Source organism: Lepidochelys kempii, chromosome 5 (assembly GCF_965140265.1).
Source record: "Lepidochelys kempii isolate rLepKem1 chromosome 5, rLepKem1.hap2, whole genome shotgun sequence".
Classification (NCBI taxonomy): Eukaryota; Metazoa; Chordata; order Testudines; family Cheloniidae; genus Lepidochelys; species Lepidochelys kempii.
In genome coordinates, this window is record NC_133260.1 from 113,717,329 (window position 1) to 113,728,219 (window position 10,891).

Sequence of the window (10,891 nt, forward strand, 5' to 3'; positions counted from 1 at the left end):
GGGAAAAGCAACTTTGTACCACGACAACCTGAAGTCTTCCCCTTAGAATGCCTGTGTCTCCATCATCCCTTTCATTTCATCACAATGAGCTACTGCTCCAAACACCCACAACTTCAAATGTTGTGGGAGGGGCGGGGGGGGGAATAATCTGTTAACGGGCAGAAACACAAAAGCTGCAGAGTTGAGGTTGTGGTGTGTGGTCTGTTGGAGTGGTAAAACTAATTACCATAGCTATTTTTCTTATGGAATCACTGCTGAATCTGGGTTTATGTTCACAATGGACTTGAGCATGTTGTCAAGTTTAACCACTTATGTCAGAGGAAAGCTCGTGTCCTTAAAGTTAGGCAAAGTCCTTTGCTGAACTGGAGTCTTAAGGTAAAACAAGAGAAGATTTTTTGTATTACGTCTCTGTTTGTTTTTTAAAAATATCTAATTAATACAAATCACTGCTGCTGTAGGTTGCTATTTTGTATTAATAAATATTTATTTATAAATATTATAAAACCTCTGAAAAAATAAATAAAAGCCATACATAATAATTGATAATATTAATAAATGATATATTTATGTGAATAAATATAAATGGGACAACATAAAAACACTGCTGCCATCTGTTAACTTAAAGTTAGGCAGATGTTTACAAGTCCTTTGCTGAACTGGAGTCTTAAGGTAAAACAAGAGAAGATTTTTATTGGGTCTCTGTTTTTTAAAAAAAAATCTAATTAGTACAAATCACTACTGCTATAGAGTTGCTATTTTGTAGAAATAAATATTTATTTATAAATATTATATAACCTCTGAAAAAATAAATAAAAGCAATACATTAATATTGTGAATAAATATAAATGGATCAACATAAAAACACTTTTACAGATCCAGTAAAATGATCTGAAAATATTTTCACAGTGCAAGAAAAGAATATATATTTGCACTAGTTTAAAATTTGAGTGCCTAATTATAAATGACCTAGAAACTGGGATATTCTTCTTTCTTTGTTATCCTTGCCACAAAATACACCTCCAGAAGTTTCCCTTGCTTATGAGTCCATGTCAGGATCTTTCTATGCGACTGTCTTTCCAGGCAGCTTGTGAGGGTATTTAGCATGAGATGCAGGAAATCCGTTGGAGGATCTCCTGGATGGCCACTTTGGTAGTCTCTTTCTGGGTTTCTCTGGGCTTGAACTTTCTGGGGCCATGTCAAGTCTCTGTCTTCGTTCTGCTGTTGCAGGAAATTATCCTTCCATTTTGTTTGCAAATTGTCCTGGTTTACGTTTGTTATGCTGAAGTGAAGCCTGTTACAGTTAGGAAGTAAGATTTCATTTTTAAAAGCATCCCAAGGCAAATTTGGAGCAAACGTGTAATATCAATGATTAAGAAGTAGTAAGGTTTTTCTCCTTCCGTTCAAATACTACGTTGTCTTCTACAAAATCTTCTCTTTTACATTTTCTCATGTCAATAAATCAGTCCGGTAATGGCAAGTAGTATATAAATAGTGCAGTTGGAGTTTGACAGTTTGCTTAATTCAAGATGGACTGATAAGAGTCTCGAAAGGTGCTCCTTGTAGAATCAACTTAGAGACGAAGGACTCCAGTGGAGGTGCAGTTTCATTCAGCTGTTTTCAGAGCATCATTACTGGAAGCATCACTTGCTGGAATGAAAAAGGGGAATGGTTCAAACATGGAGAGATTCAAATGCCAAATAGAGGCCATCTTTTTCTAACCAGATGTCAAATCCTAAATCCTGAGCCTTAGTGCACTTGTCATCTTGTCACAATTTGTTGTTACTAAAGCTGTTGAAGTTAGGGGTAAACAAAAGAAAGAAAAGCAGAATAAGAACCCTCGGCCGTCCCTATGTGCAAAATGAGTTGATGGGATAGAAGTGTGTGAACACAGACCCCCCGTTTTCTAGTGTCCTAACTGGAATGTTGTCTAACGAGGCAGTTGTTGAAAGGGGGCTTCTCACTGTTCTTTTCCCCAACTTAGACACTTACTGGGCAAAGTTACATTTGGTGTGGTTAGTTATCACCATAGTAGGGTGCTGGTGCAAAAGCCCCTAATTAGCCCCTAGCCAGTCAGCTCCAATCAAGGGAAGCAGATAGGGGCTGATGGAAAAGGCCTGATGCCGGCCTGAGGATTGTCAACACCTGCTTGCCTGACAAGCCAAGGGCTATAAAGGCTGGGAGGGAGACAGATGGTGGGGTGGGACAGCTAGGGAGGGAACTGGAGGCCTCCTGGCTGACTCTGCCTGTAAAATAGGTTGAATAATCCTGTAAAGCTTGTAAATAGACACTGGTGGTGGGATAATTGTAAGTAAATAAAGACAGGGGTGCTGAACAACCCTGAAGCCTCTCTGAGCAGGAAGTGGGCCCCAGGAAGAAGGGCAGGTCATGGACCCTGTTACAATCACTTAATGATATTTTGTCTTTAGTTAGCAGTTATGATATATTTGTACATTTTTCATACAGAATATTGTGTGTGGTAGAGAAGCACTAAATTATATGCTATTCTGAAAAGATTTGAGCATGCGTTTGAAATAGCTGTATGCATAAAATTACTATGGGAGAAAGATTGGGCCCTATGTTTCAGGAGTCATATTTTCTTTTTTCCTAGAAAAACTCAAATATGATACCTTCATTTTCAAGTCTCTTTGTGAGTATGTTGAGAATTAGAAAACATCACGGATGATTTCCTGGGTACACCGGTTGTATTGCTTTTCTTTTGGGAAATCCTCTATTGTCTGGAAGTATCTCTTCAGTTTCAGACCAGTGAGCAGGAGGTTCTCATTTCTTGGGTAGGTTTCCTCCTTTTCCATCTCAGCACTCAAACACATCTCCAGCTTCTCAATCTGCTGGTGAAGTCCATTTTGGAATTCCTTTATGGAAGTCCCATTCCAGGCAGCTTGGGTGAGATTGTTGTTAAAGATATGGAAGAGCTCTTGGCGGGTCTGCTGGATGGCTACCTTGGCATTCTCTTGGTGGGACAGTTGGAGCTTGAGGATATCTCTGGGCTTGAAAGCTGTCCTTTCATTTAGACATTGGAAGGGAAAGTTGCCACCCATTTTCTCCAGACGCTCTAAATTCTCATTGTTCATTCTGGTTTGTAGAACATAAATCCTGTTACAGTCCAGACATGAGATTTCACTGGAGAAGAGAAGCACAAGGTAAAATTGCAGGAATTACCTGCGGATCATGATTTCTCTGATTCCCTGTCTGAGTGTAGAACTTGAACAACTGGTGTTTGTTCAAAGTCTTTTGCACACTGCTGTGTTTTTGACCCATGTCTATGAATTTAAGTATTTTGTAGGATAAGGTTTTTTTTATTTCATCACTTTCTGCTTCTAAAAGTTTTCCTTTTCACATTCCTTTCTTTTATTTAATTGAACTAGCAAACTATCAGAAGAATAAAGCCACAGTCAGTACATTTTTCAGTATTAAAATAACCCCTTAATTACTTGTAGTTTCCCCCATTAGATAAAGAAGATGTAAAGGGTAAAGCAGAGTATGATGACTAACATTATGCTCCAGTTACAGTGTTTAGAGTAGGGGCCAGTCTGTCTACTCTCAAGTACCTGAAGCCATCACTTTTAGGCAGGTATGAATGTCTGTTACCATAGTAAGACCATACATGCAGTGAAATGGTATCAATAAATTTTGGGAGATGGGTGGGGAGCGGAATTAGGGTTCTGCAGAGCTTCTTTTTGCTAGACCCTGGTCATGAAATGCCTGTCAGATACCAGCTGTTCCTTCACTTCGCCAGTAGAAGGAAACCTTTCCCTATCTGGAATGGCACTGAAAATCATAAAACTCTGCTATTCTCTAGCCTTCTCATTCCTTCTTTCCAATTGTACATCGTAATTTGGTAATTCATGCAAAGAACTCCTATTGGAGATGTGGGCCAGAAAATTGTCTATTAGTCTCAGACAATTTTCTGCAAATGTGAGAAATGAGTGAGGGAACCGATACGTTTGTAGGGAATACCAAGTGATGGACAGAGGGCACTCGGAAACTGGGAGTTTTAATCATGAACCTGATGCCAGCTGTGAAAAACATATGGTATCTCAGCTAAAGGTACATGTGAACAGTGTGACCATATTATCTTCATTGCTTTTGAGTATTCACATTATGTAATGCAGTGATATGGAGGAGTGTTCTCAAAACAGATTGTGCAGCTGATAATAAATATGCTAGACAGATCCACATAAATGAATTAAGTTAGAAATTAAATTTTTGCCTAATTTAACATCTCCCTTTCTTGTGCTGCTAGGTATCCCAAGGTGATTTACATTAAGCCAGTTTTTTCAAATCTGATTTACTTTTCGCCATTCAAGCTTTTTGCAATATTTGTTTCACTGGGCTTGGAAACGGAACCTCAATTGGTCTGGTGAATGAGCTTTGCTTCCTGTGGGCAGTTTCACTTTGTGTTTTTCCTTACGTAGCAATAGGCTGTCACAATGGAGCTTCCTTTAGTTTAGGGGAATGATTTTTAATCTAAAAATAGAAAATGATTTTCATTTTCATTTTAAATATGAAGAGGAACAAAATATAGAAATATTTTTATTTATATTAGTTCTGTTAAATCTCCCTCCCCCATCATCTCAAGCTCTGTATTTAATCATATTCTAGAGTTTGTACCTAAAGTGTGTTGAAGTGTCTGTTTAAACAAAAGCAGTTTATTGTATGTCTAATACTGTATACAGTATAGGTTACTCAATCTTACCATGGATTATGCACCCTGATCTCCTATTATCTTCAGCAGGAGTTTTGGGGGGGTGTGTTTCCTGGCAAGTGGAAGCTTCAAGAGGTAATATATTTGAGAAACAAATTAAAAATCTGAATCTTAACAGGAAAGGTTAAAATGCAAAGAAATGAAAGTAAGTCTTTCGGCAAATATGCATTAGCAATTAGCATAGCACTAGCCAGTTTACTGGGGAAAAATTTGATCTGGACAGGCTGAAATATTTGCTTGAAATGGATGAAATATGTTTAAATTTCAATTGTGATGTTTTCCCCTCTACGTGTCAACCAGCTTTATCTGAGTGTTTAATTTAAGAGTAACGTAGCTCCTTTTCCTATTTTCAAATTATCCGCAAACAAATTCAAATTTTGCTAATGTGTTTTGTTCAGAATGACTTCACAAATGGTTATCATAGAAATGTGGGCCTGGAAAGGACTTTGATAGGTCATCTAGTCCAGCCCTCTGCACTGAGGCAGGGATTAAGTTTTTATCTAGACTATCCCTGGCGGGTGTATGTCTGACCTGTTAAAGATTTCACTACCTCCCTCAGTAACTTGTTCCAGGGCTTACAGTTAGGAAGTTTTTCCTAATGTCTAAACTAAATCTCCCTTGCTGCAATTTTAGCTCATTGCTTCTTTTCGTATCTTCAGTGGTTAAGGAGAATAATTTATTTCTCTTGTCTAGCTGGTTGACTTCAAATTAAAAACTACTTTCAAGATGGCTGCATGAAGTTTTCTGGAGAGAATTCTCTTTATAATATGTATTTTCAAAAGTTTGCCTGGATACCTTCTCTTTATGTAACTATCCTTTTCTACCAAAAACTCACATGTACAAATATTTGTGGAAATGTATACCGGGGGCATGAATATTTAACTGAAGGAATATTTGGAACACTGTCTTGTTTAGGTTTCAGAGTAGCAGCTGTGTTAGTCTGTATTCACAAAAAGAAAAGGAGTACTAGTGGCACCTTAGAGACTAACCAATAAATTGGTTACTCCTTTTCTTTTTGTCTTGTTTATGTTCTTATGACTTTTTAAAAACAAGCAGGTAGATAGACAATGAACAAAAAGGGGTAGTAAATACCATTGAAATGAATCACTAACGGATTTTTAAATCCAAAATGAAAATTCAGAAATCCTTTTCCCATTATTATATGAGCCTTAGCTACTGATATGGTTGATGTTGTTGAGCTAAAGAAGCTGTACTGCTCTTTAGAGGGTGTTTAGAGGGTGAGGCCTATGTCTAAAATCAGGAATCCCAAATTCTAATCCTGGTTTTGCCTGAGCATGATATTGGGTAACTCACTTCCTTCCACCTCTGTGTAAAATGAGGCTGATAATATTTACTTGTCCCACAGGGGTGTTAAGCTATATTAATCTTTGTAAAGGGCTTTGACTTTCCAGAACTGATGGTCTTGTTTTCATTTTGGAAAATGTGTCCAGTAGAACACTTGTGTGTTGCTGTATGATTACTACTCTTTGTTTTGTGTTTTGTGTTTTGTTTTTTTAGACTATATTGTGCGGAGTACATAGCACTATAAAGGCTGCTTTAGTTCAGATGACTAGGACTTAATTTTTTCAAAATTACAGTTCATGTCTTGAAAGCAAACTTTGTTGTTGACAGTGTAGGTGAGGGTTGGCATAGAAATGAAAGTGTACAGGGAATTATCTTGGTGTTATGGGCTAGGCTGAACAGATTATTTCTCAATGTTTGGGTGAGGGGAGGGAGCTAAATAAAGCTGGTCATGGTTTTTGTACTTGCATTTGTGGAGTATAAAAACATTTCTCAGTTATCCTTAAACTCAGAGGGTAGAACGTTGTTGCATAGGTGCAACATATCAGAATTTGGCCCCGTGTGCAACAGTTAGAGTTAGCAATGCCTGTGGAAAGAGCTCAGATATGACATTCTCACATACAGTATTTATAATGATGAAGCATCCACTTTTCCTTCAATTTACTTTGGGGCTAAAAAAGATGTTGTGATCATAAAATATCAGGGTTAGAAGGGACCTCAGGAGGTCATCTAGTCCAACCCCCTGCAGGGCCAATCTCCAATTTTTGGCCCAGATCCCTAAATGGCCCCCTCAAGGATTGAACTCACAAGGCTGGGTTTAGCAGGCCAATGCTCAACCCACTAAGCTATCCCTCCCTCTGTGGTGTGTATTGGAGCTGGTTTAATGGCACAAGTAGAATTGTAGCAGCTTCAGCAAATATTTTCTTTCAACTTCCATGGAACTTTTCACTCTCTCACGAAGCTTTGTCTAAATTGGGAAAATAGCTTGTGTTTTAAAACAGGTTATACTAATTTGATTTTAAACAGAACTTTTGACCAAGTGTAGATAGGGCAAACAACATCTGTTAGTTGGGTTTGCAGAGCTGCCCTATAGTTATATTGAATCCAGGACTCAGTCTTACTCCACCACTTGTGCTAAGATATAAGTAAATGTAGGGATGTCGCTAGACAGACTTCTGGAAAGACTTTATTACCTCTGCCTTCCTATATATAATGACATAAAGTGGTTTGTAAGTTTTGCAATTAATCTTAATAACACTTTTATCAATTCTTTTATAATATCTTGGCAGACAGTATGTAAATATTAATCTCTGGGAGGATATGGTACAATACATAACTTCACAGCTTGCAAAAAAATTGTATTTGAGTTTGAAGAGGTCCTGCCAAAAGTTTGAATGGTTGACTTCCGCTCTTCCACCCCACCCACCTCAAATTGGGTTCATACCATAACTTGATTTAATCTGACATTTTTATTATTTTTTTCCTTTCCGTAGAATCTTCAACATATTCAGAATATGTAATGTTCCATAGTTTTGAAATACTCTACATTTACACTATTATTTCAGCAGTTAAAATAATTTATCCAGAACTGCCGCATCTTCCCAAAACAACAATTAGAATAACTATCCATTCATCTTTGGGGTTATGAAAAAAGAACAAAGTACCAGTTTGCATGAATATGCATGTTCATATTTATTACATGTAACATAGTATTTGGACATGTCATTAGTTCTTAAACAGTTCTGCTTGGCTTTCTTTTCTTTTTAATACTTTTTTATTTCTGTTGGAAGATAATAAACACAATAAATAAGCATAAAGGGCCTGATTCTATGCCTGTTGAAGTCAATAGAAAATTCCCATTAACATACAGGTATACAACCAGCATTGTTTCCTTCTATTTTATTTCTGTTTGCATACTAAAAAAGATGCAGATAACAATTGACTTAAGGATTCAATCCTGATGTGTCAGTGCAAGATGAATCATCAAGTAGCAGGTTTACAAGAAGTCTGGTAATGGAGAGTTTACAAACCTGGGAGCAGAACAGAGGAATAACTTTTTCTCTAGATTAACCCTGTGTAAGCCTGGATACTTCAATGGGGTTGCATGTTTTAACCCAGAGCAGATTTTGACTCAAAGTCCTCAGATGTGGTTTTAACCATTGTAATTTCATGATTTAAAACAGATAGAGGCAGTCATTTGAGTAGCGGTTACCCTAAGAGTGACCAAGACAAAGAGCCACCACTCTGTGTGTGTGAGAGAGATTCCATAGTGGGGTTTTTTTCCTCATCTTAAAAATGTTTGTTTTTCAAGGAAGGTTCAGATGCTTACTGTAGGAAGTGTGGGGAAGAGGTATTTTCCGCCATATCTGGTATAAATAGCCAATGTGGCTGAATTCCGATTGTAGATCTTGGGCCAGATCCTTAGCTGATGTAAAATGACAAATTTCTACACAGAAGTTATGCCAGTTTACTGAGGATCTGTCCCCATTAACTTAATCAATGAGATCATTGGGACCACATTATTCCTTGACTTTTCAGTGGTATTTTTAGGCCTCCAAGTGGAGGTTATCTATAGTGGCAACCCTTAAATTTTGTCCACTTTTATCTAATATAAAATAAATCGGTAGATAATGTTTACCTCAGTATCTGCAGTATTTCTTTGCACTTCTCTATACATACTGTAGGTAATGCTGGCAAATATTGTGGTTACCTAACTACAAATACATATTCAGATATCTAAGGCAACTGGTAAATTTTAAAGGTCAGTGTTGCACCTCCTGAAAAACACATAGGACTGATTTTTCCACCTTTTGCATCAAGCCACACCTTAGCCAAATACTGTAAAAATAAAAATCCTACAGATAGTATTGCTTGATTCGAAAGGGTGTGGGATGCTAACCATGGAAAGCTCACTGGTAAGAGAAGGGGACCTAATAACTTTTTTGAGTTTGACTTCCTTTTTTTTAGAATCTGAACACAGTAACTTCACAAAATTGTCCCAATGATAGATGTAACAGTATTTTTTTTAATGATAATTTCACCTTATGTGGATATGTTTTTCTATTCGCATGGAATCAGTCTGTCTTCCATCCTCTAGGTTTTCCTTCTTTGTTTGTTTTTTGTCTCATTACTTCATGAAATCTCTAGTCTAGACTGAGGATTCTAACTTTTTTCCATTCTTTTTTTTTCTGGTTTGTTTCTTCTGCAAATTAAAACACTTAAAAAAATTATCATGACAATAAGGTGTTTTATCAAACCCATTATACCTTATTGCTAATCTAGGGAAAAGTTTCAGGTTTAAGATATGACCATTCTTTTCTACATATATGTTAAGATTCCCCAAATTACATCTTATTAGCATTTAATAACTCTATGCATGTCTTCTTGCGTAAGACCAAATAACATTTCAGAAGGGTGTCTCTTACCAAAATCTGAAACTTTAGCAAATGGAGTTTGCTACAGTAGTTAATATGAGGCTCAGATACCAAAACCGAGCAGAATACGGTAGAAGTACAGTGGGAAGCATAAAAAGCTAGTGAGAGTGTTGTTTTTATACTGATCCATATCAGTGGGAAAGAGGCCATACAAGCTTCAGTTTTGCTATTACAGCTGCATCTCTAGTTTGCTATCTTTATACTGGTGATACTAAATCATATTGTAGTCCTTGTAATTTCAATTAGGAGGCCAGGGGCTATTTTATTTTTACAAGTCAACACAGAAATAAAGTAATAATGGCAAATACACTGTCTGTGCCATAAATATATTGATCACAATCATTCAGGTGTATCTTTATCCAAGCCATTTTTTCTAAACTAAAGCCTTGGCATTGCAGTCTAAACTTCCATAAAGTGATCTATTTTGCATGTGCAAAATCAAAGGTGTGAGTAAGGCTATGACTTGAAAAAAATTGGCCCTATTACTTGTATCAGTAGATGGTAGCTTAACAGCATTCACACGCTGAAAAATTATAGTAGCAATTTCTCCCTACAGTTGTCCATAGCTCGACCATATATTTTAAAGTTTTACTTAGATTGCAGTATTCATGTTATACTTTAAATGATGGTACTTTGTGTTATACGGTATTTCTTTATTGTGTCTAATTGAGTTAAATTTTAAAGTGCAATGACTCACACTCAAAATATATAACCTTTTCTGTCAGGTGCAGGAGAAAAGCATTGTAGTTAATAGATGCTTTTTCCCCTCCGGTGGTGATCATGGGAAAAATGTAAAGCTCAGACGTTTCAGCACAGTCTATTCCTTCGCGCTGAATGAATAATTTTAGCCAACAATTTTTTCTCTAAATATTTGATTTTCACAGCTGTTTTCACTAATGGGTCTTATTGTTGCTTCTCTCATTCTTTCCCCTATATTTACAGTTGCAGCAAATTCACCTGTTGTGTATTCCTTTAAAATTGCAGGTACCTTCTGAATTTAACTTTCACACCAACTCACATCATTCTATTAACTTTTTTGCTTCATAAAAAGGGAAGATTAGAGGAGTTATAAAATGTATATATGAAAACATTAATACAAACTTGATAAAAATGTGGTTATTGATCTGCGCCCGAGGTACTTGGGCCAGCCACTTCTCCCTTTATAGGAAAGGCCTACAGAATTTAATTGAAAATATTAACTTTTACTATTGGGTTTTTTTGAACAATTTTATATATTTAATTTATATTAATTAAATATAGAGAAGTATGGTTTTGCTATAGAATTCTGTAAGATTTTTTTAAAAAGCAACAGGAAAGGTATTTTATTAAATTATGTAGCTTTTCAGATAAATTTCTATGGAAAACCATACAGATTTAATTCTACAGAAATTTCTCAATGGACCCCAAAAGGTAGTTTTATTCATCTGTCTTG

General features: G+C 36.5%; 1 pseudogene; it reads right to left on the bottom strand.

The window, feature by feature from the left end:
- Positions 1-1,603: 1,603 nt before the first annotated feature.
- Positions 1,604-10,684, bottom strand: LOC140911966 (interferon kappa-like; annotated as a pseudogene).
- Between the last annotated feature and the right edge of the window lie 207 nt (positions 10,685-10,891).